We start from the raw sequence: 26,312 nt of genomic DNA, 5'->3' as shown, positions 1-26,312 counted from the left end.
TTCTCTTGACAAACAGAGTGAACTCTGATCAGAGAGAACCTCCACTTTGTCATCTGAAGGCTCCCCAGATGGACCTCCAGAAAAAGGGGAGAAAGAAGACTAGAGGCCTTGTGTTTGGGATCTGTCCCCACTCTGGAGAGTCCTTCGGCAAGCCTCCTTGGTTAAGGACAATCTGAGATACAGCAGACCTCCAGTGCAGAACTGTTGCTAGCAGAGGAGAGCTCAGTGATGCCAGGACCCCTGGTGATGCAGTTAACAACAGACTCGAGGAGTTTGGGAGGGGGCTGCTGAGGCACTGAACTAACTGGATTTCCAGGGAGCCTCTGATATTTACAGGGACCCTCGACATCTTACTGAAAACATCCACGTGACAAGAAGCGGGGGTTGTGGAAGATAAAGAGGGTGATTTCCCCTTGACAAATCAAGAAAGTCCACTTTACCTATCTGATCTATTCATGGCAGCAAAAGGAGAGCAGCCTTCAGGGAAAGAAGTTTGGGAGAAAAAGAAAATATCCAACTTGCCTAAGATGTTAGGAAGAGAAGTGGAGACCTGAGGGTGAAAACCCAAGATGGCAAACCCAATCATAGTCATAATCATTATGGTTCAACTCATAATGCTATTAAGGCTGGCAGAAATGCATGCTCTGTCTGGGAGGATTTCACATTGAAAAGAACAACTTTAACACCAAAAATAATTGTTTACTTTTTGCCCTCCATTCATTTTTCAAGGATGTGAACGTGTATGGAAAGCAGAGAGTCAAGAAGTAAAGGAAAGAGTATCCACTGTTGGAAAAGCCATGATCTGGAACATTCTCTGGGAGATGGTTAGCTTGGAGATGAACCCAGTGAGAGGAGGAAGAGCTGGCTTGACATATGTCAAGTTGAAAATGACAGGAGGTAGACTCCCAAATTGGGGCTTCCCCTGTGGCTCAGTGGTAAAGAATTCACCTGCCAATGCAGGAGACCTGGGTTCAATCCATGGGCTGGGAAGATGTCCTGGAGAAGAAATGGCAACTCACTCCAGTATTCTTGCCTGCAAAATTCCATGGACAGAGGAGCCTGGCAGGCTACAGTCCATAGTGTCGCAAAGAGTCGGACACGACTGAGAGACTCAACAACAACAACAGACTTTCAAATCAAGGCCTGCAGGAGCTGAGGACACAGGCTGGAGAGAGAGCTCATCTGGGAGTAGGGAAGCAGTGTCACTTGAGGAGAGATGATAAAAGATGAAATGTGAAGGGCAGCCTAAGGCCAAGAACAGAGTCTTCATGTTTAAGTAAAATGCCGTTGGGAGCAAACAGCCAACGGGGATCTGGGCTTCAGGAGGAAACTGGTCAATCTCTTCTTGGAGATATCCTGGGATAGGCGTGCCCAGTGACAGACACTTGTCATGAATACTAAAATGGGAAGCTCACAATCGTGTGTTTGAAGAGGCAGTGTGAACATTCTCTCTAATCAAGTGACAGGCATCAAAAAGTTCTGGGCAAGGTCTTGCTGTCCTTTTCCTTTTTATACCAGAGTCTGACTATTGTTTCAATTTGCTGCTTCCACAGAGTACAAGTCCAGGTGTCAGAATGTCAGAAGCATGTGGAGAACATCAAAGCCCCTGGTGGAGGGGGCCGTCACAAGTGTGTTAGAGCAACATCAAAGAAAAGCAGGGTTTATACCCTTGCGCCTGAGGAGGGAACATCAGACTCTGCTGTGGCACTTTTTGTCCCTCTTCAAAGACCCTTCGCTGTTTTTGTCAGACGTTTGGAAGAAGGAAGTTTATCAGCAAGCCTTGGAGTTGAAAAGATGCCGGGGTAGGTATCTTATGCAGCCACTCATTCTTGGGGATGCGAGTGTGTCAGGACACAATCCAGGCACAGTGAGGTGAGGCTGAGCGGTGCGTGCTTACCTCTGGACTATGCAACTAACACCACACGTCCACACCGCTGCGTGGCTGTAGACTGATGTGGAGAGGGGTACCCTGGAAATTCCCCAACCTCTACAACTGACAAATTTGTTGTCAATATCTGCTTTTCAGCCCCAGTGTCTACTCTCAAATTGCCTTTTATCTCTGCTCATGTTCATTACCACATGAAACACACACACCCTGCCCTGGTTTCCAGAACACATCTTACCCTTCACACTCCAATTCTCAAAAGGCTGGGCACTTTCCCTTCTTGTTCCTTTTTCTCACTCTTCCCCAACTTTTGAAATCTTTACTTGCTTAAAAAAAATTTATTTATTTGGCTGCAGTGGGTCTTAGTTGTGCCATGTGAACTCTTAGTTACAGCATGTGGGATCTAGTTCCCTGACCAGGGATTGAACCCCGGCCCCCTGCATTGGGGGCATGGAGCCTTAGCCACTGGACTAGCAGAGGAGTCCCTGAAATCCTTCCCTTGTGCTGTCTGTAACTCATGGATCCTTATCAGCACAATCTCCAATGTTCTCAGCCTCTTTCCTGAACATTCTCTTCACTTTCTTGCTCTAAGCAAATTCTGGAATTCCCTGAAGGCTGCTGATGCCAGGGCAACCCTCTTGAGTCACGGGCATGTGTTCTCCCCACACAGTCTACTGGGCCTGAGAGTAAGGCAGGCATCCTCCTTCTTGCATGTCAACACTTTTCAGGCCAGCCTTCCTCTGGTCCCTTCTCCCTTACATCCTCCGGTTTAGAATTTAATGTCATCACATCATGGCCCCCTCCCTCCTCTTGTTATAGTTATCTCAGGACCCCCTCCCCACACTGCTAGGTTACCTTAGTTCCTGATGGAGGGAAATCTACTCCAGTATGAGCCCTGTCCTAATTCTTGGCGATACCAATGTCTACACGGATGATCCCTCTATTAATACAACCTGGCCTCTTCCTTTCTTGTTCCTTCTCTTCCCCTGACCTTGTCTGCCAATCTCTTCTGTCACTCGTTGCTACAGTCACATTACAGACCTTGCCATCTGCAAAACCTGTTCTCTTTCCATCATCTCTAATTCATGTATCAGACTCTCTGACCACTGCCTCCTCTTTTTCTAATTCATCCTTCCTAGTGTCCCAATGCCAAAAATCCTTTAACCCCTCTGAGAAATCCACTTCATTGGTCCAACAATGTTTCCCTGGCTGGTCAACTTCGTGATCGCCTCTATTTTCTGAAGTTAAATCCCATGGTAAGTGATGATAATCATTCCTGTGGATGCATTTCCATCTTACCTGACTCTCTGGTTGTGTTGTATTTGCCTGGAAAAGTCCCTAACCTGACTAAATCCATTCCCCCTGTCCCCCACACCAGCAACCATGCAACTGAAATATGGCCAGAGAAAAGCCCAAGCATACTGACTGAATGAACTTAACCTTCATGACTGTGACTCTTAAGTGGGCCCCCAGGACTGCCAGCAACTGTGCTACATTCCCCTATTCTACTTTCTCTCCTGCTCTCCCTGTCTGTCATTCATACCTTCTCCTCTACATCTGTCAGCCTTTGTTCCCTGTCAAGCCATCCCAACAGTGGCTTGAAGCCAGAACTATTTCATCTGCTCAAGATTTTATGGCTCAGCGATTTGAATCAGGCTTGGTTGAGGAGTTTTTCTGCTGCAGTTGCTTGGTGTCACTTGTGTGGCTGTGGTCCTCTGATGATGCAAATGGGGCTGCTTGGTCTCAGGTGGCAGTGGGTGTTTGTTATTGGATGGGCCACCTGTCTCCGGCAGGCTTGCTTGAGCTTCTTTAAGTGGTGATGGGAGAGTTCCCAGACACAAGCGTTTTTTAGGTCATTAGATGCATCATATTTGCCAATGTCCTATTAGCCAGAGGAAATCATATGGCCACATCCAGAATCAGTGTGGGAGGGGAACAGCAAAGGCTTGATGCTCTGGGAGTTATTACTGGAATATCTACTACTTCCTTTGGCCTCTGACCACTCACACATCCTCCCAATCCTCTCTCTCATCTGATCACCTTGCTTCCCATTTCACTGAAGAAAACAGAGACTATAAGGACCTCCACAGGTTTCCATCTACCCCCACACCCCCTACCCACCAGCATCTGGGCACGTATACTCCACCTCCTCTACTGTTTCTAGAAGAACCTGCCCTGCCTCTAAGGCAAACCCCTCCATTTTGGCCCTGGAGCCCATCCCTTCTTGTCCACTCACGGCCCTTGCTTCTGTTTCTCTGCTAGAGTCACTCAGGCCAAGGCAGCAATCTGGTGGCTTAAAAGGGCTGTGTGGTCTCAGGTGGCCTCACTTTTTGGCATCATCATTTTCTCTTTATTGGAATAAAATTCCCTCTCTTCAGCATAAAACCATATCTTTTCACTTCCTCTAATACCTCCCTCTCACTACCCTCTGGTAACTGATCCATTATGGATCCATTCTTCTCTTCTCCACATTCACCGTCTCCATGTCCTCTCCTCCCAGCTTCTCTTAAACCCCTGCCTATGGGGCTTCTGTGTCCTAACTCCACCAAAACAGATTCTTTCATGGTCTCCAATTTCCTCTACACTGTTAAGTCCAAGGGTTAATTCGCAGCTTTCATCTTACTTCAACATTTTCTTGAGCTGACCTTCAGGATGTTGCCCTCTCCTGGTTTTCTTTCTTTCTGTCTGGGCTCTCCTTCCCAGTCTGCTGCCCCTTTCATGCCCCTCAATTCCTCTTCATCAGCTCCCTGACAGCTTAGTGTTGGAATGCCTTAAGGCTCAATTCTTACGGCTTTTTTCTCTGCTGTGTATATGCACTCCTTTGGCAATCTCATCAATCTCGTGGATTTCACATGCCCTCTATGTGCTGATAATTCGAAATTGGTACCTCCAGTCTACTCTTCCCTGAACTCCAGACCCATGGATACAAATACCTACTTGAATGCCTATAGACATCTTATACTTAGTATGCCACACAGAACTCGTATTTTCCCCTACATCTTCTCTACTTAGTCTCCCCCAACTCAAATTAATGGCTATTTTCTAGTTTCCCAAGACAAAAACCATTAAGTCATCTTTAACTACCTTCTTTCTCATATAGCCCACGTCCAAATTATGAGTACATTTTCTCTTCAATATTCTCAAATTCAGTTCCCTTCTCACAACCTCCATTGCTACCATCCATATCCAACCTCCCACCAAGGTTATCATTGTAGACAGTTAACTCATCTCCCTGCTTCTGCCTTTGTACTCTAGGGTCTATTTTCAACATAGCAGCAAGACTGGGCTTTTTAAAACATAAGTCAAATCATGTCACACCTCTGCTACAATGGCCCTCAAAGCTCTTATAATCTGCCTGTCCCATCCCTTCTATCTTGATTCTGCACTTGCTTCCTACTACTCTCCTCCTTGTTCATCTGGCTTCAGCAACTCTGCTGTATTTCAGAGTATCTCAAGCATACTCCTTTGTCAGGATGTTTGTATCTGGTTTCTTCTGTCTGGAACACTGTAGCAGTTAGCTTGCATGTGTAACACACCAATTCAAAACCTAACAACTCACAATAACCATTAGTATTCCTCATGGTTCTCTGAGCAGACGGACAGTTCTTTTCTAAGCCAGCTTGACTGAGGGTGTATGGTCAAGGAGAGGAGCTGCCAAGCTACAGGCTGTTGGCCAAATCTGACCTGCCACTTCTGCTTGTAAATAAAGTTTTGTTGGCACACAACAATGCCTACATGTTTACATATTATCTATGACTGCTTTCATACTACAGTAGCAGTGGCTTGATGTTGATGGGTCAATGCAGATGGCTTAGCCACGCCTTTCTCATCATAAGGGTAGCTCGGCCTCATTTACATATGGTGGTCATGAGAGTTTAAGATTAGACAGCTAGGTCACACTTGATATCATGTCATTTTTCAAAGCAGGTCACATGGATAAGCCTAGACCAGTGTGGAAGTGGCTACCCCAAGATATGGCTATAAGGATAGGAATTTTTGTGACCATTTTTGCAAACAATATACCATAAATCTCATTCCTCCTTCATGAATTGTTGAGTCACCTCCTACAACTCTAAGCCCAAATAGCATTGTGTCAGTGAGCCCCCTCTCCCTGTTTCATATCTCTCTGTAACATCTACCGCATTCTTTCCTTATTTATTTTGGCCACCGTCTGTCTTCTTCTAGAATATAAACTCCATGAGGACAGGGAGTTTGTGTTGCCCACTATTTTATCTCAAATGCCTAGAATATTGCCTAGAACAGCATATGTAATTAAAACATAGTTTTGAATGAATGGATGTATGATCTGATGCTGTTTAGGATTGAAGCAGGAGCATTCCTTGCTGGCTATGACAGTGCTAGTGATTTTTGAGTCTAGAGTCCACCAGTTTTCCTTCTTGGTATAACACTGCTAACATTATGATGGAATAGAGGAGAGTGAAAAAGTTGGCTTAAAGCTCAACATTCAGAAAACCAAGATCATGGTATCTGGTCCCATCACTTCATGGAAGATAGATGGGGAAACAGTGGAAACAGTGGCTGACTTTATTTTTCTGGGCTCCAAAATCACTGCAGATGGTGATTGCAGCAATGAAATTAAAAGACGCTTACTCCTTGGAAGGAAAGTTATGACCAACCTAGACAGCATATTAAAAAGCAGAGACATTACTTTGCCAACAAAGGTCCATCTAGTCAAGGCTATGGTTTTTCCAGTAGTCATGTATGGATGTGAGAGCTGGACTATAAAGAAAGCTGAGCATAGAAGAATTGATGCTTTTGAACTGTGGTGTTGGAGAAGACTCTTGAGAGTCCCTTGGACTGCAAGGAGATCCAACGAGTCCATCATAAAGAAAATCAGTCCTGAATATTCATTGGAAGGACTGATGTTGAAGCTGAAACTCCAATACTTTGGCCACGTGATGCGAAGAGCTGACTCATTGGAAAAGACCCTGATGCTGGGAAAGATTGAGGGCAGGAGGAGAAGGGGACGACAGAGGATGAGATGGTTGGATGGCATCACCGACTCAATGGACATGGGTTTGGGTGGACTTCGGGAGTTGGTGATGGACAGGGAGGCCTGGTGTGCTGTGGTTCATGGGGTTGCAAAGAGTCGGACACGACTGAGCGACTGAACTGAACTGAATACAAATTAAGCACTTGGAAACTACCAATAATTTAAGAACAGAATTCCTATTGCTTTTCTTTTTATACCTTAAGTGAATTTGGTCTTGATTCACTCCCTAGGTAACAGTCACCAATTATATTTAATCGTCTTAAATGGACCAGGACACTTCAAGGACCTATTTTGGCATAATAATTTCTTGGAGGAGGGGCTATTTCCAAAACAATGCTCTGATCCCATTGAACTCACTATCCTGAGATTTTATTCTGCCTGAAGAATAAAGTCCTCCCCAATTAGTATCCATTTTTTGCATTTCAGGCATTATTCATTCTTTATCGGTTTAGCTTGGTCTTGAAGAAAGGGCTGAGGGAATTGAGACAGGAGCCAGAATGTGAGGTCTTTTCAGAAACAAGTTGTGGAGAAATTTGGCTGAAACAGAGGAGCCATGTGACATAATATAATATAGCAGGAGTATGGCAAATGTATGGGAAGTGCCATGTTTTAAATGATCATAAAACGAGATCAAGCCCTATGCCCATCAGCTTTCCAAAAGAATTCATGAAACCAGACTAAGTCTGACAACATGATGAGCTTTTCTTATGCCTTTTGGTTCTTGCATCAATATTTACTCCTCTTACCAAATGACATTTTCTTTTTTCTATTACATCTATTTTCCTTTTTATTCTAAATTCTGTATAAATTTAAGAAAGTGAAACCACTGAGCCAATAGACTTCTTTAATTTTCATAGTTTCACCAAGAGCAGAATTCTGATTTGTTGGATTGGTGATCTGCTATTATGTCTCTCTCACACCAATTCCTCAGTGGGGAGTTATTTATACCTCATCTACAGCTCCTACACATTAAAATGAAAGGTCTTAAAACTTATGGGAGAAGTTTAGAGAGAGAGCAAGCTCTCTATATCTTGTAAAACAGACAAGGTCACTGCTTAGCCAACGTTTCTTACAGAAGAGTTCAATGATAACAGCCAAATTAGAGCCCTGGTCAACCACAGCTGATGATGGGCTCTGTTGATGGGTGCCCTTGGCCAGACCTGTAAGTGATGTCCTGAGAAATGATTACACTTCTGCTCAACAAGCCAAAGATGTATACGTTAAAGACTGAGAGGAAAGGAGCAATAAAGGTGGAAAATGCAGCCTCTTGATCAATCCACATATTTGACCTCTCAGTCTCATCATGATCTCCAGTAGATCTAACACCCTTGGACACAAGTGTGTGATTATTCTAGCACAGTTTTTGACACACAGAGTCCTGATTGTTGAGCTCCTTATAATCTTAGATATACTCAGGTATGTAAACCAATGAACAATTGTAAAAAGAAGCACTATGGAGAAACTTAGGACTGCATGCTATTGACTCATCCAACAATTATTTACAAGGACTTCATTTAGGTCCAGGACTATGTTAGATGCTAGGTGTTCTATCCTCAAAATGAACATACTTTAGTTGGCAAAGCAAACATTAATTAAAAGTGATAGATCAGTGCTGTGACAGAATAAAGCACACACAGAGAAATGGGACATTATCTTGACTTGGGAGTGGTGGGTGTCCTGGAAGCTTCCTCAGGTGTGATGATAACTGAAAAGAATGTTGAAGACTGGACAGGAGACGCTGAGGAGAGTAACACCACTGACCGAGATGGGCATGGGCCACAATGGACCTTTCTTTGTTCAGGGTCAAGGTGGGGGAGGACAGGGCAGTGTAAGGGGAGAGAAAAGATGCTGGAAAAGAAGCAGGACAGATCAGAGATGACATGGCAGTTCAACTACAAAGCTTGTGTAAAACAATGGAATGTGAAAAACCATGGAAGGTCACTGCTGATTTTTTTCTGAGGGATCAGATTTTCTCTTCAGAACATTGGCAAATGTGAAAGACGAATAAAGCTTCTGCTCATGGATGAGGCTAGAGGCCTGACCGAGGGGACTGTTGGGGAAACCCTGGGGAGACTTGATGAAGGCTTGGCTCAGACAGAGCAGTGAAGAAGACAGGAGGAAGTGATGCCAAGAGATACCGAGGACCAGGAATGAGAGTTCTGGGTGACCAAATGGGCAATGAAGGAGAGCAAAGATTTTTGAAGGGTGATGCTTGGATTCCTAGCTTTGAGCATCTAGGTAGACACTACATCATTACCAGAGAGAAGGAACCCAAGAGGAGAAACTGGGGATTTGGGGGAGAAAGTAACTATTCTTCTCAAGTTCAAGATGCCCTGGAACATCTACATGGAGCTGCAAATGGAATAAAATGTGGCCATTATATATTCAGACTACAAGGAGTTAAAAGTGAATTTCCCACACTCAATCCCCTTCATTGTACATGAGGCAGTGATCGAAACCATCCCCAAGAAAAATAATTGCCAAAAGGCAAAATGGTTGTCTGAGGAGGCCTTGCAAATAGCTGAGAAAAGAAAAGAAGTGAAAGGCAAAGGAGAAAAGGAAAAATATACCCATCTGAACGCATAGCTCCAAACAATAACAAGGATAGATAAGAAAGCCTTCCTAAGTGAACAATGCAAAGAAATAGAGGAAAACAACAGAATGGGAAAGACTAGAGATCTCTTCAAGAAAATCAGAGATACCAAGGGAACATATCATACGAAGATGGGCACAATAAAGAACAGAAAAGGTATGGACATAATAGAAGCAGAAGATATTAAAAAGAGGTGGCAAGAGTACACAGAAGAACTATACAGAAAAGATCTTAATGATCCAGATAACCACTATGGTATCATTACTCACCTAGAGCCAGACATCCTGGAGTGTGAAGTCAAATGGGCCTCAGAAAGCATCACTACAAACAAAGCTAGTGGAGGTGATGCAATTCCAGCTGAGCTATTTCAAATCCTTAAAGATGAGGCTGTGAAAGTGCTGCACTCAATATGCCAACAAATTAAAAAACTCAGCAGTGGCCACAGGACTGGAAAAGGTCAGTTTTCATTCCAATCCCAAAGGACAATGCCAAAGAATGTTCAAACTACTGCACAATTGCACTCATTTCACATGCAAGCAAGGTCATGCTCAGATTCCTCCAAGCTAGGCTTCAACAATACATGAAGCAAGAACTTCCAGATGTACAAGCTGGGTTCAGAAAAGGCAGATGAAACAGAGATCAAATTGCCAACATCTGCTGGATCACAGAAAAAGCAAGAGAATTCCAGAAAAACATCTGCTGCTGCTTCATTGACTACACTAAAGCCTTTGACTGTGTGGATCACAACAAACTGTGGAAATTCTTCAAGAGATGGGAATACCAGACCACTTTAACTGCTTCCTGAGAAACCTATATGCAGGTCAAGAAGTAAGTTAGAACCAAACATGAAACAACAGACTGGTTCAAAATTGGGAAAGGAGTGTATAAAGGCTGTATATTGTTGCCCTGTTTATTTACCTTATATGCAGAGTACATCATGTGAAATGCTGGGGTGGATGAATCACAAGCTGGAATCAAGGTTGCCAGGAGAAATATCAATAATCTCAGGTATGAAGATGACACTACCCTTATGGCAGAAAGCAAAGAGGAACTAAAGAGCCTCTTGATGAAGGTGAAAGAGGAGAGTGAAGAACCTGGCTGAAAACTTAACATTCAAAAAACTAAGATCATGGTATCCTGTCCTATCACTTCATGGCAAATAGATGGGGAAACAATGGAAACAGTTACAGACTTTATTTTTTGGGGCTCCAAAATCACTGCAGATGGTGACTGCAGCCATGAAGTGAAAAGATGCTTGCTTCTTGGAAGAAAAGTTATGACTAACCTAAACAGTGTATTAAAAAGCAGAGCTATTACTTTGCCTACAAAAGTCTGTAGAGTTGAAGCTATGGTTTTCCAGTAGTCATGTATGGATGTGAGAGTTTGACCATAAAGAAGACTGAGCACCAAGGAAATGATGCTTTCCAACTGTGTGTTGGAGAAGACTCGAGAGTCTTTTGGACTGTAAGGAGATCAAACCAGTGAATCCTAAAGGAAATCCACCCTGAATATTAATTTGAAGGACTGATGCTTAAGCTGAAGCTCCAATACTTTGGCCACCTGATGTGAAGAACTGACTCATTGGAAAAGACCCTGATGCTGGGGAAGATAGAAGGCAGGAAGAGAAGGGGATGACAGAAGATGAGATGGTTGGATGGCATCACCGACTCAATGGACATGAGTTTGAGTGAGCTCCAGGAGATGATGAATGACAGGGAAGCCTGGTGTGCTGCAGTCCATGGGGGTCACAAAGAGTGGGACAGAACTGAGCGACTGAATAAGACAAAGAATCCCCCTTTATGTTTGTAGAGTCTGACTCTTTTGTTGAAGAAAAGGCCTCCATCTGAATGATAGGAAAATTAAGAGAGAAAGCCTTATGGATGGTGTGGAAGGTGGGTTGGGATAGGAGGAAAGGCAGGTATTTGAACACACAGAGGGGAAAGAAAAGGCAGTTCTGAGAGGGAACAAGAACCAGCAAAGGTAGGACACTGTTACCAAGCAAGGCAAGAGCAGAGGGTTCAAGGTGTGGAAAGAGGAAGATAAATCTTACCAAGAGGATGGTGCTGGACTACCTAATGTGTTTATTCTCTGGATAGATGCTGGGAAGGTTTGACTTTAAACAGCCAGAAATAAGAAGCCATGGAAAGTCTTTGACCAGAGGAGGAATGTTGTAAGATTCATATTTTAGTAATAGGGTCTGGGAACAGCATCTAGGAGAAAAGAGTAGGCCTCAGTGGAGGCACAGATCTTTTTACCAGGTGACTGAGGTCTTACAGCACACCTGGTGCTTTGTCAGGGAGAGAAGAGCTTCTGGGGTCTACTAGCAGGCACAACTCTCCCCTGTGAGGGATATGGCAGCACTTGGGAAAACTGGGATTGAAAAAAGTCATGCTATGGATTCCTTCAGAGGAGAACTGGCCATAGCCCTCTTGAAGAAGCAGGGAGATATCCATGAGTATTCTTCTCCTTCAGAGAAATACAGAAGCAAATAAAAATAAAGCTTGTGGCAATGACTATTTTTTACCCAATTACACATGCATTACTAAGTGTCACAAATTCCATGAGCTGGAAGGCGTGATCTTCTGAGTCGGCTGCTGAGTTGAGATGAGAGGAATTGCTCGGTGTTGATACCACTGTTGGATCTTGCTAATGTAGTTACAGTTTCCCAGCCCAGTCTCCAAAATTAAAGTTCTTGTATTTTTCTATTTCCTTTTACATTTGGGGAAGATAATAATAATAAAAATGTACAAACGTGCTTGGTCTGACTTTACACCTGGTTTGCCTGACATTTTTCTTGTGTCTTATCCTGAATCGATTTTTTTTTTCAACTTGTCTCTGAAAATGTCATTTACACAGAGAGATTGAACGGACTTAATTTGTTTAGTCTTTGCAAAATTATGCCTATAAGTGGGCTGCGATAATTCAGTAACTATATCCTGTGAAGGAAGATGGTACAAACAACTGAAAGAATTACAGTGTGTGGGGAAAAAAATGGATACAAGGAAGTTAGCAAACAAATAGGACTGAGATGTTGGAATAAAGATGAATGTGAGGTCTTCTTATGATTTGTCTCCCATTTAAACACAATGTTAAAGAACTTCTTTGTGTCATTAGGGATTTATTGCTGTTGCTTTGTTTGTTATTTAAGTATATACAGAAGTGGCCCAACATAACTAATGTAAATTTCTCCTTAATGCTTCTTCCGGCATCATAAATGCTTGAGCTTAACTGAGTTTCTGCTTCACAGAACTACAAAGTATCATTATAAGATTTAATATGTTTCCCATTTCCTGTCTTTTCCCACAGTCTCTCTTCTAACACAGCATCCACATTTGGTCCACTTTTAAAACAATCTTATATTTCAATTCACTATTATTATGTGTGCTGCAGTTGCTGACAACCATAGATTAACCAAATTTTAAAATATTTGGTTGGCCAAAAAGTTCATTTGGGTTTTCTGTAACGTCCCATGGAAAAAATAGAACAAACTTCTTGGCAAACCCAATAAATAATCAGAGAAGCAACTGTTTTGTTGGTGGTGGAATTGCTTTTTATTGAATGAAATATTGTTTAAATTCTATAGGGCTTTACAGTTCCCAAAAGTTTCACCCACTTGATATCAAATAATCTAATAATAACCCCTTTCTTTTTGTCTACCCCTACATTGCCCCTCCCCGTTTCCCTCTCCCCACTGGTAACCAACCTCTAGTTTGTTCTGTGAGTCTAGAGAAGCAACTGTTTTAAATGGCATTTTCAGGCATGTAAAATTCATGAATAATCTGAGATGCTATAAGCAGGTACAATGTATTCAGCATCTGCAAAGTGTTCTCATGTATAACAGCTCATGGAAACCTGTCACTTAACATTTGAATCAAGCCACAGCATGGTCAAAGTGGCTGAGTTAAGGAAAAATGGCAACTATGCGGCCTTAAACATGGGAACTCTTTTTCCCCCTTAGATCACCCTAAGGTAGCAACATTCCATGCAATAGACCTTGGAAACATGGGGAAGAGGAACTTTAGGATACATTCTTGCTCAAGTCTTTTCTTTTAGGGGAAAACAACCAATTAACATAAGTAATGTTTTCCAATTCTGTACTACCCAGGGAGTTAAGGCAGCATAGAGCTGGAGCCAGACTTCATGGGTTCAGATCCACTTGCTAGCTGGGTGACCTTGGACAAGTTAATAAACCTCTTCATGCCTCAGTATCCTTATCTGTAAAATGCGAATAATAATAGCTTTACCTCACATGGCTGTTGTATGTGTAAAATGCTTCATAAGCACAGAACAGAGTAAAAACTCAACAAAGGTTAAAAAAATTGTAGAGAAGAGTTTGACACCTAGTATTTTATCTTTTGCATAGATATACCATATGGAATATCATAAGCTTGAGTAGTTCCATGGCTCCAATTATAGTTAACAGACCCTTTCAGTTTCTACATAACAATCAGAGATTCATTATCGACGATTGAACTTAAAACCTTCTATGGTCTTACTGAAAATAAGTTCGTTTATGGAAGTTCTTGACATACAAATGAAAACCAGCTTATTGGCTCTTACTAGAGAATTAATGGACTACAGTACAACTCTCTAAAACCAGTGACAGCAGCCACGTTCTTGAGGCAAGTGAGCCTCTTTGGTGACATCACACTATCCAGACTCCATGGTGGAAACAGATTCTGAGTACTTCCAGCCCTGGAGGCTCAGCTTTGTACAGGCCACTGACAAATGGATCAGTCTGGCACATAGAAGAGTAGGAAAAACCATGTTATATGAGAAACCATTATAAGGACTGGACTTTGAGCCTGTAGAAAAAGATGACTGAGAAGCTATTCAGAAACATCAAAGAGCTGTCCCAACTGGCAGAATGGGACTTTTTTAGGAAGGCAACAGAAATAGTGAGGGAATGCTATGTGTCATTTTGCACAAAATAAGGCATCTGGCAATGAAACAGGTTGCTTCTCAAAACAGCAAGGACCCATTACTAAGAGAGTGATTAAGATAAGATTTCCTCTTTGTAAAAGGAACCCTCTTACACTGTTGGTGGGAATGTAAATTAGTGAAGCCAATAAGGAGAACAGGATGGAGGCTCCTCAAACAACTAAAAACAGAGTTACCATACGATCCAGCAATTCCACTCCTTGGCATATATCCAGACAAAACTATAATACAAAAAGGTACATGCACCTCTATGTTCATAACAGCACTATTTACAATAGCCAAGACATGGAAGCAACCTAGATGACCATCGACAGAGGAATGGATAAAGACGATGTGCCACATATACACAATGGAAAGTTACTCAGCCATAAAAAAGAATGAAAAATGCCATTTGCAGCAACATGGATGATCTACAGATTATCATACTAAGCAAAGAAAGTCAGAAAGAGAAATATCATATGGTATTTACTTGTATGTGGATTCTAGAATATGACACAAATCAACACACCTACGAAACAAGAACAGACTCACAGATTTAGAAAACAGACTTGTGGTTGCCAAGGAGGAGGCATGGGGGAGGGGAGGATTGGGAGTTTGGGATTGGCAGAAGCAAAGTAGTACATACAGGATGCATAAAGAATAAGGTCCTACTGTATAGCACAGGGAACCACATTCAATACCCTGTGACAAGTCATAATGAAAAATATATATATACATATATATAGGTCTGAGTCACTCTGCTACACAAAAGAAATTAACATTACATTGCAAATCAACTATACTTCAATAAATTTTTTTAAAAAGATAAGATTTCTTTTTTGTACAGGAAACTTGAATGATAGTATCTGGATCCTAGTGCTCCAGATCTCTTTTCACTCTATTTGAATTCTAATTGCATTTTAATACTGCAAATATGTTTTCAGATGCTGTCCCTTCCCCCAAAGCCTCCTTGGGGTATGGGCTATCGCTGAGAGATGTAGATACAGTTAGCCTTCTCTGTGCCAACGTTACCAAGCTATTTTTGCCAAGAGGCTAATTACAACCTCTTGGAGAATTTCATAAGATTTTAAACTTCTAATGCTTAAGTTAACATTTTCCATCATTTTACTTTGGCCTGGTGTTAAATGGAAAAAGAGGTGCTATTTTTATGGAAATAACAGTTCTATAAAGACTAAAAAAAATCCCTTGAGTAGGAGACATTTGCAGTCTGTTTACATTATTTTATGCCATTTGATCCCTCATGGGGTGGGGGGGGCAGTAATATCATTATTTTCATGTTACAGATGAGGTTCTGGTGACTACATAGCTGAGTTCAGATCTGAGTCCAGACCTTTTGACTCCAAATCCAGTGCCCCTTCCCTCAGGCCTCATCACTGCTTCCAACTGTTTGGCCCACATCCATCTGAGGACCAAGAGCAGGGATGAAAAGCCTTGTCAGTGAAATTCAATAATGAGAGGAAAAAAGCCACCAGGTAAATGCTCTGCCAAAACTCAAGCTCACAGTGAAATATGAAGCTGGAAATTTAATTAGAGAAAGCTGTGGCGAGATTTTCAGACCAAAGCATATAGGGATTAATGAAGGAAATAAAATGAGTAAACCAAAAGGGTCAAGGTTCAGAAACAATATATTGGAGTTGCAAAAAGGTATGTTTGGAGGACCTACTGCATAGCCCAGGGAACTCTGCTCCATGTTATGTGGCAGTCTGGATGGGAGGGGAGTTTGGGGGAGAATGGATACATGTATAAGTATGGCTGAATCCCTTTGCTGTCCACCTGAAACTGTAACACGGTTAACTGGCTATACCCCAGTACAAAACAAAAAGGTTTTTTTTTTTAAAAAAAAAAGTATGATTGGGGTCTGGAAAACTTAGAGAGGGTGGAGAATTAGGAAAGAATGCGGCTAAAGTGAATGGACACGGTGAAGGAAGAGTGAACAATACAAAAAGGAGCTGGAGTTGGAGCCTCACGTGCCTCGCGTGCACTGGTAGGAGGATCAAGACAGGCAGGAGAGGTAAATAAAAGAACCCTCCTAAGTGGCAAATCACTATTAAACAAAACTAAATGACAGACACAAAAAGACAGCCAGGAGAACCAGAACCTGAGTTAAGAACAACAGATTTGGGTTTGGTGCATTGTTTTCCATGGGAACAAAATTCTATTCTCCTATGTTTGGGCTGATTTTCTTCCCACTCGGCCTCCCTCTGCACTCTCCAAAAGGGAAATGCAGAGGGTGTGAAGGGGATGAAAAGTCAGGCTGCACATTTTTAATGTGTTTCCAAATGGCACTGAGAGAGCTGCGGCCTACTTGGTATGTAACCTATATCTTAAACCTGCTAAACCGTGATGGTCATGATGAGTGCACTAGCTGGCATCGGTGGGGGGGAGGACCGTGAGTTAGATGTTGAAAAAAAAAAGAAATATTGGCAGTTTGCTGCTCACATATTTGATCTTGTAGAGCATTATGAGTCCATATTTAAAACAAGATCATGTGTTTTGAGACTGATATATTGAAAAAGAACTTTTAGATGCTTGGATAAAAAAAAAATACCCTATAACTAAAGTACAGTATTATCATATATATTAGAATGAGCAGAACCGTGCTTCTGAATCTGCCTCAGCATATCAACCACACACACAGACTGCCACAGATACATATTGAAGCTCTGAATCAAGCAACTTGATCTGCCCTTGGCCACCCCATCAAATATGTGCTCCAGAAGCAACTTCTCCCTAGGGAGCAATGTCCTCAAAATACGTCCAGAACAAAGTGACTTCTTTCTGAGACCAATGTCAGGAATTTTCGCCACAGGGAACAGGGGAGTGGAGACACAAAATGGATAGAGGAGGGAGAAGGGAGTGGATGGAATAGGAGAGAAGCTGTTCTGTGACTGAAAAATGTTACTAAGGCACTTTCTTTTGGGTCTCCAAAGCCTCGATTTTCTTAGCTGTTAAGTGGGGATAAGGATAGTACTTATCTTAGGATTGTGGTAAGAACTGAAGGGTATCATACATGCAAAGCATTTACTGCACTGCCTAGCATTACATACAGTAAATGCTTAAACATTACTACGATTTTTACCATTCCTTGGCATCTACGTATGCCTCCATTCATTACTTTTCAACAAATGTTTGTTGAATGACAAAATGGGTCTCCTGCCACCCTGCCCTGGAGACCTTCTAGTGTAGTAGAGAAAACACAATATGAAAATTAACTCTTCAATTAATTATTTAATTACATCTCTGATAAATGCTATGAAAGAAAAGTCCGCTCTGCCAGGAGAGAGTGTAATGAGGGCCCTGAGCTAATTTATGGCATCCTTCAGGAAGTAAGTCTTGAACGAGGATATGAAGGATCAGCAAAAATTAACTACAAAGGGTAGGGGCACAGTTTGAGGTGAAAGAGAAAGATGGAAGAGCATCCCAAATAGAACAGTGTTCACGAAGGCTTGGAGACAGGATTTACAGAAAGCTGGTAATTTATAGAGCTTTTGTTCCTTTCTCTACTGGTGGCCGTATTTTAATGGAAGCTAACCAACCTAACTGTTGACCTCAGAAAGAAAAGAGACTCGCTCCCAGTCATTTGCTTCTTGCTGAAGCAATAGCCAGAACAAATCAGAATGAAATCTTTGTTTGGGCCCTTCCTGAATCCAGAACTCTCATTCGTCAGAGGAAGAAAAATCATGCAAGTCCACTCGAGAACCCAAAACTCGAATCTATTCTGTAGGTTGAGATATACCTAGAGGTTTGTAATGCAATTTTACACATGGTTCTGTATCATGTCTAAGTTTGGAGATGACAATCATATAGACGGAAGTGGTGCACTGACTTCTGAAATGTCTTTCATGCAGAAGAGAATCAAAATAACAAACGGGGTAAGTGCCAAGCCTGCCTTGTGCTGTTAGACTTAATGCTGCTAGGATGTTTATATTATAGACTTCATCTTTAAGGCTGTAAGATTTGGTCATAAAATCTCTTCCCAGCTGAAATGTGGCATATAAATAAGATCTCTGCTTAAGGGCTAAATTACTCTGCTGCTCTTTTAAGCTGTCCTTTCCTAGGTGTGAATTCTGGGTGACTTTTAACACTGTTTGACACCACCAACCACCTTTAACTCTTCAAGCTTAGGAAGGAGGCTCCAAAGGCCCCTTAGTGTGGCTGCCCAGAACCTAAAAGTGGGCAGAAAATTGGACATTTCCGTAATGCAGTCAGGAAATCAGACATTTGTATGATGAGAAGAAAATTACACTGTGATCAGAGAATAATTTCAACACAAAATTAATTTTTAAAAATGTATGTCCACTCTAGTCTGTAGGATGTTAAAGCTCTGATCATAACATGACATGTAGTCAGCCCAAGAAAGAAAAACACAACCTAGCAATTGTCTTAAGAAAAAAATCAGTATCAGTCATATGTCTCTTCTAAGTCTAGTGTTTATCCAATTGATCCAAGATGAAAACCATGCGAGGACCCTGTGAAAAAGCTATGAGCCAGAAGGAAGCCTTCATCACAATGTGACCATGCTGGTACCTTGGTCTTAGACTTCTCAGCCTCCAGAACCATGACAAGTACATTTCTGTTGTTTATAAGATACTCAGCCTGTCCTATTTCCTTATAGCAGCCCAAACAGACTAAGGCACTCATTATAATACCCTTAAAACTCAACCAAGTTGCTTATCAATTGTTCATTCCTTTTTATTGCTGAGTAGTGTTCCACAGCATTAAAATATCATAATTTGTTCAACTATTGACATGATAAAGGTTATTTGTGTTGTTTCTCATTTGGGGCTACTACAAATAAAGTGTCTATGAATATTAATGTATAGGTTTTTGCATAAATGTAAGTTTTCTGTTTTCTAATATAAATGTCCAGGTATGTCATGACTGCTCAGTTGTATGCTAAGTGTATATTTAATTTTTTAATGAAACCACCATACTGTTTTCCAGGTGATCGTACCATTTTACATTTCTACCAGCAACGTATGAAAGATTCAGTATCTCTGTATCCTTGCCAGAATATGGTATTTTCAGTAATTTTTATTTTAGCTATTCTAATGTAGTGGATAGAAATGCTACCATTAGTGATAATAGATACCATGCATTATGGGCTGGGAAGTGGACTAAGCCCTTTACAAACATTAGCTAATTTCATCTTTGCCTCAGTCCGATGAGGTCCACATGAGGAGCTGCATTTTTACAAATGGAAGATCAGTCACTTTGCCAAAGCTCCCATAGCAAGTAGGCGGTCAAGTCAGGCTTCCAACTCAGGTACGTTTGACTCCAAAGTGCAGTGTATAATGAGGAATTAAAGGGGAAAATGGTTAAGGAGTGTTAATAGAGATAGGCAGAATTTCCTTAGGATAGGGGGAGGGATAGAGAAGGTAGGAGGGGACCCTAAGGCAATGACTGGGCTTAACCCATCCAGGAAAAAGATGCAAAGCAGCAGCAGCTCCTTCCTGGGAAGCACCAGCTAAAAAGGTTTATATTAGCAGATCACCTTGGGTAGAAAGCACCAATTTCAATCCAGCATTTTAGCATGTGATGAGAATGAACACATTTGTCCTTTCCACATACAAAGATTTTGCTTCCCAGTAGATACAAGAAAAGGGTCTTCTGGGGACTTCCTCATTGGTCCAGTGATTAAGAATCTGCTTTGCAATGCAGGGGACACGGGTTTGATTCCTGGTTGGGGAACTAACAGCCAACATGCCACGGAGCAACTAAGCCCACACCACAACTAGAGACCCCATGCACCGTAACAAAAGATCCTGTGTGACGCAACTAAGACCCTACGCAGCTAAATACATACTTATTTTCCTTTTAAAAAGAAAAGGGTCTTTTGACCAGCATGAACAAGGAGAATGGAATGCTTTCTCCACCATCTTGAATTCAGCTGACTACAGTGAAGGAATTCCTTGTGAAAGGTAAGTGAGTTCTCTAGAAGCTGTCTGCATATTGTGGTGAAGAGATTGTGAGAGGAAGTAGCCATGAGTGGAACAAAGCAGTCATGGATGACCCAGGTCCAGCACTGTTCCTCTACCATGTAATCAAAAAGTCAGCCGAAGGACTATAGCACTTGTCTTAATTCTCCTGCGGTGCGGACAAAGCTCTTCCAGTATCAACTGAGGGATGGGACATTAACTGACCTATGCTGATTCTAGATAATTAGGAGCCTGCCTTGAAATTTAAGGTGTTCTTGATCAAACAGTGGTCCTCAAAGTGTGGTGGTCTCAGGGCTAGCAGCTATTAGAAAGGCAAATTCCCAGGTCTACTGATTCAAAAACTCTGAGGAGGGGGCCCAGCAGTCTGTGTTTTTAAAAGTCTTCCAAGTGATTCTGATACAGGCTAAAGTTCAGGAACCCCTGTAGTAGGAGGAGGTTTACCATGCATTTCAGTTGGGGCTGGTTTCAACTGCATATAAATGGTAAAACTCCAATTAATAGCAGCAAAACAAACCACACTTGTAATTTTACATAGAAGAAGTCTGAAGGTGGTCCGTCCAGGGCTGGCGTGGTGGAGCCATAAAGCCATGAGAAACCCAAGCTCTGTCTTTCTGTTCTGCCATCTTTAGCAATGGTTTGCATCCACAATGTTGCCTGTGAGTCCAAGATGACCACTTGAACTTTAGCTCTCATACCTCACATTTAAGACAGCCAGAAGGAAGGCAGGAAAAAGATGAGAGGGGGGGTCCCTTCCCAATGAGTCAGTGACCTTTAAGCAGAAATCTCACATACACAACATTTCCAGTTCACTGTTCAGAACTTAGTCACACAGCCACAACCATCCACAGGTGACACCTAGAAGTTTCTGCCACAAATTCTTCAGATGCAGCTGGGAGAATTTTAGAAATTTGGGAAACATCTTGGAATCAGCCAAATCTTTCCATTTCTAAGCTAATCAAGTCAGAAAGTATTTTGGCTTTTGGGTTTAAGTTTCTGGTCATACCTGATAAATATTAGGATTTTCAAACATGTAGAATGAGAGAGAAGTTGTCTGTGGTGCCTTATCATGCCACTTACCTCCCATAAGATGCCAGCCATGGTTCTGATAAAGTTTCAGGACAAATGTGCTTTGTTTGATCACCATAGAAGCAAGCAGTTGACGTCCCACAAAGAAAAACTGGTTCAAATGAGCTTTTCTGACCTATTTTTATGAAAGAAAATCTCAGCCCTCACTTAGAAAAATAGATAATAACTTGGCTTTATTGGTTCTCAGCCCCAAGGTCTGCATGAATGTGGCCCCTATGCTCTGCTTTTCCCACAATGGAGGTGGAAAGGGAAGGAGGCCCAGACCAGAGAGGTGAGGTGTATCATGGGATCCATGGTCCTCAGCATCTTTTCAGCCTTTGAGTTCTCAAACTTCAGGTGAATGAGACTGACATGCAGAAACTGGTTAAAAATGCAAATTCTGAAGCCCTAAGCTAAAAGATTCTAACACTACAGAAAAAGAACAGGACCCAGGAATTGGTGTGCCTTTTTCATGTACCCCAGGGGATTCTGATGGACCTTTGAGAAATTTTGTCTCACAAGTACCCAAATGCACACAACACTGCAGCAGGCAACATATGGAGTGAATTCATTCAAAAGCTGACGCCTGCATCTTCCCCAGCATACAAAGTTAAAACAGCTGGTTGATTTGATGAAAAAGATCAAATCAGCTGTTTGACAGCACTGTTTGGTAACTTTAGTTAAAACAGAAGTTGGGACGTTCTCCAGGCCCTGAGCCCACCATTAAGGATGCCAACTCTGCAGCAATGACAACCAGGATGATGACGACTGTCTGATCAAAGACAAGGGCGCCCTGAATGCCGGTGTGAATCCTTGGTTAACCTGGGCCTTGCTGTTTTCAATATTAGATTACGTGTGCGTTTCCTTCCAGCTCTAACAAGCTATGCTTTTACTTTGAGGTCTTCAGACAAGGGCATGCTGCTGTATACTGGGAGCCGAGACGCTAGGGAGAAAGAGCAGAAAGGTGAAGTCTGGGTATCTGAAAGGAAGGATGCAGGAAAGGAAGGCAAAGAAGGCCAAGAAAGGGTGCCTAGGACACAAAGCTGCTAACTCTTCCCGAGGAGAATGTGCACCATGCAAGCACACACATGCATGAAGCCTCATTATTTTTCGCCTATCTAGATCAGCTGCTGGTAAGCCCCGCCTTCCTGACATGAGTCAGAAAAGTATATGCTCCAGTCTAGCCAAGATTAGAAGTTCTGCTTTGTATTACACCAACTTCCAACGACGATTTCACTGCAGCAAAAAGGACAGACGCAGGCGAGGACACCCCACCCTATGGCCTACAACAGTGTTTAGTATGGGAGATGTGCTCCATCTACTGGATGCATGACAACCACAGAGAGAGACACAAACATGTACAACAGAATGAAGGCATCAGTTTTCAATTGGATTGTGGTCGTTTGGATTAAAAAAGGGCAACTTTTCTTCTATTAAAAAAAAAAAAACCAGGACAAGAAGGAACAAGGAAAGTAAGCCGTGAAATGTACGGAGACAGAAGCTATGAAGAAAAAAGAGAAGCAGATGAGACGGAGACACAATGGGAGAAGAAACATAAAAAATAGGGATGAAAACACCCAAATGGCAATACTGGAAGAAGCAAGCTGGCAGGTCATGATTTTAACACACGTGCTTCAAACAAAGCCTCCACAAGCTCTGGAAATAACACAGTACTCATTATGTTTTAGAGCCTTCACTGAAACTAGTTTAAGGAAATATTTTGTAGGGATTCTCTCCACATTGACAACAATCAAATTGGGTGAGGCTTTGTCTTAATACAGAATCATTGTACATTTTGTTGCTGTCTGAGGACATACAGACAACAGTGCTAAGGCCAGAAGTTCACAGCAATTTGGGAAAGACTGGAGGGACTGAGGCGTTGCAAGCTGTTCTGTGTGTCTTGTGCATACAGCTGGTCTCTAATGACAATAGCAGTTGCCTCCCAGCCTGTCACTGTTTCTGGTTGTGATTCTTAGGCTTCTGAAGAATCTGAAACCTCTATTGCCTCAAACAGCTATGGACTTTCTGAGGGCACTGACAGTGTCAGTCTGCTGAACATGCTAGAAATGGCTTTTCCACTTCTCATAGATCTGCCTTATCCAGGAGTCCTATAGCCTCTCGGGATAAAGAGACAAGAAAAATAACACTTACTGAACTTCTACAAGGCACCAGGCTCAGTGCTTTGGAGGTTATTCATTCAATCGTCTCCCCTGCTCTGTGGCAGTCTTTCTCAGTAAACCTATTTTGCAGATGTCCAGACAAAGGCTCAGAGAAGTTAAATAACCATCTGAATGCTAGGAACTCATGGTTCTGGAAAGCTGACCAAATGAACTGTGCACGGGCTCTCTGTTACAACACGAAAAGGTGCCATGCTGAGAGTGTTCCATATCTTAATAAAAGCCAGTGTCACAGAACTCCTTGGTGGTTCAGTGGTTAGGATGCAGTGCTTTCACTGCCGTGGCTCAGGTTCAGTCCCTGGTTGGGGAACTAAGATCCTGTGGTCTGCAGAGGGTAGACAAAAATTAATTAAATAAAATTATATATGTCTGTGTGTGTGTGTGTGTGTATCTGTGTGTGTACTCAGTTGCTCAGTCACATTCAACTCTTGTGACCCCATGGACTGTAGCCCACCAGGCTCCTCTGTACATGGGATTCTCCATGGAAGAATATTGGAGTGGGTTGCCATTTCCTTCTTCAGGGGATCTTCCCAACCCAGGGATGGAACCCGTGTCTCCTGCATTGGTAGGCAAATTCTGTACCACTGAGCCACCAGGGAAGTCCATATATATGTATGTATGTGTATATATATATATATATATATATATATATGCCAGTGTTTCCCAACACAAAAAGTTGCATCAGAATCTCCTGGGGATGTCTGTTAAAAATTCAAATGACAAACACTGAGCAGAGTGATTAAATCAGAACCTCCCCTGGAGCCCTAGAATCTGCATTTTAACAAGTGTCAGGAGATGACTGATTCTCATTAAATTTGGGGGCCACCTAATAGAAGGGAAAAACGCATGGTTTTAGAGATAACAGTATAACAGAGGTTTTCTTTGTTTCTCACAGTTAAGACTGCTGTAGTGTGGGGCAAGAATGGTATTGTTGAAAGGTTTTCTGAGCCAGCTAACTCATGTGTAAAATGGGAATCATAGTTTCTGTCTCCCATGGTTGTAGTGAGGAGTCATGCATGTGAAAACACTTTGCAAATTCCAAGTGACTCTGTGGTAGATGGTAAAAATGGCCCCCATCCTCTCCTGACCCCCACATCCACATCATTGTAATACAGATGCTGCAGGTCTTCTCATCAATATGTGAGGTGCTTTCCTACATTCTTTGAATCTGGGACATGTGATTTGCTTTGGCCAATGGGACAATAGCCAGTATGACCCAAGCAGAGGCTTAAAAAGCCCTCATATACTGGGGCTGCCCTACTGCTGTACTTGGGATCCTGAGGTCACCGTGTGACTGAGTCCCAGCTAGCCTTCTGGAAGATAAGAGAGCACATAAAGAAGAACCACTGGTCAGCTAGTTACCAACCAACAGCCAGCCACGTAAGTGAGGCTCTTCTGGGTTACCCAGCCATGTCCTGATGTTCTAGCTAACTGTAGACTCAAGAAGGAAACCAGCAGAAATCAATAGAATCAGCCTAGATCAGAAGAACTGCCCAGGCAGCCCAGCAAATTATGAGCTAAATAAATGACTGTCAAAGCCACCAAGTTTGGGGAAAGTTTGTTATGCAGCAAAAGCTAACTGATACAGGCTCTGTGCATAGGCTACCAGTTAGGCTGTCTAGTGTTTTAAGCATGGCTCCTATGGTTTTCAAAGATGCTGCCCAGAGGGGCAGACCACAAATGAGTAGACATTATCGTGCAACTTTTCAGTCAGGCTCTCATCACATGGGGACACTGCCCACCAGAAAGTACTTTATAGTCTCTCCTAACCAAAGCACACTGGAAGCGGCCGGGGGCTGAGATGAAAGAACCCCTCCCTATTTCCCTTTCACTGTTTCCAGAAAGGCTGTTCAGCAGTCATGTGTAGAAGAACATAAAACCTAAATCTTCTCCAAGCCTATTGTCAATAATAATCTCCTGGCTCCACAAACACGTGCATAATCCCCTGCATACCTTCCCATGCACACTCTTTCAAAGTTCTGCTGCTGGCACCAAGATAAATGGCTTCATCAAAGGCAGCCATGCAGGCTTGCGACCTGCTGAGGCAGAAAAGCTTCCTGGGGGATCAGAAGCATCCTAACGCCCAAATCAAGCATCCTCATGGCCAAATGAAGCATTACCGTGCAGAATACATTAAATAAACCTGTAGTGATGAACGGGGCAGGATGGTGCTACCCAGCCTCACCCCAGGAGTCTTTACACAATGATTAAATTCCTTTGATAGGCATTTTCAAAGTGTATGGTGCCTCTTGCTAAACATGTCTGGTGAGAGAAAACTCGTCATCCGGAAACATTATCTGAGGGGCCTCATTCTGTGGAACGACATGCAACAGTTTCCTGTCAAATCCACACTGTGCAACCTCAAGAGTGAGTATAAAATCAAGAATTTTTAAACTCTTCTTTCCTTCCCTCAAGAGATTGAGAGATTGTGCGATGAATGAATATAGCCGTTTTATCATTCATTTGACATACAGCAAATTGCAACTTGCTCTGGGAGTGACTATTTACAAGGCTGATGCACCATGTTCAAATCACATACTCATCCTGCACCTCCCCCCACCCCACACACGCAATTCATTAGATGGTTATGTTGCTACTGTTGGATGAGGAGAACCCATTCTCTTACATCTTTCTCCAAGCTGTACTGATTCAGGGGGACACCTCAGAATGCACTCACTGTGCTGTGCTGTGCTGAGTT

At 42.4% G+C, this 26,312-nt stretch overlaps 1 long non-coding RNA gene across 1 annotated transcript in view; it reads left to right on the top strand.

The window, feature by feature from the left end:
* Positions 1 to 26,312, top strand: part of LOC145535997 (uncharacterized) — a 34,779-nt gene that overhangs the window by 5,410 nt on the left and 3,057 nt on the right. The window contains exons 2-5 of the long non-coding RNA XR_014075584.1: positions 730 to 1,802; positions 19,378 to 19,432; positions 20,264 to 20,354; positions 25,839 to 25,981. This is a non-coding gene — a long non-coding RNA (uncharacterized LOC145535997). The remainder of the gene's footprint in view (positions 1 to 729; positions 1,803 to 19,377; positions 19,433 to 20,263; positions 20,355 to 25,838; positions 25,982 to 26,312) is intronic.

Source organism: Giraffa tippelskirchi, chromosome X, assembly GCF_054371585.1.
Source record: "Giraffa tippelskirchi isolate mGirTip1 chromosome X, T2T-mGirTip1v1.2.pri, whole genome shotgun sequence".
NCBI lineage: Eukaryota > Metazoa > Chordata > Mammalia > Artiodactyla > Giraffidae > Giraffa > Giraffa tippelskirchi.
This window is presented reverse-complemented; position numbering and strand designations above follow the sequence as displayed.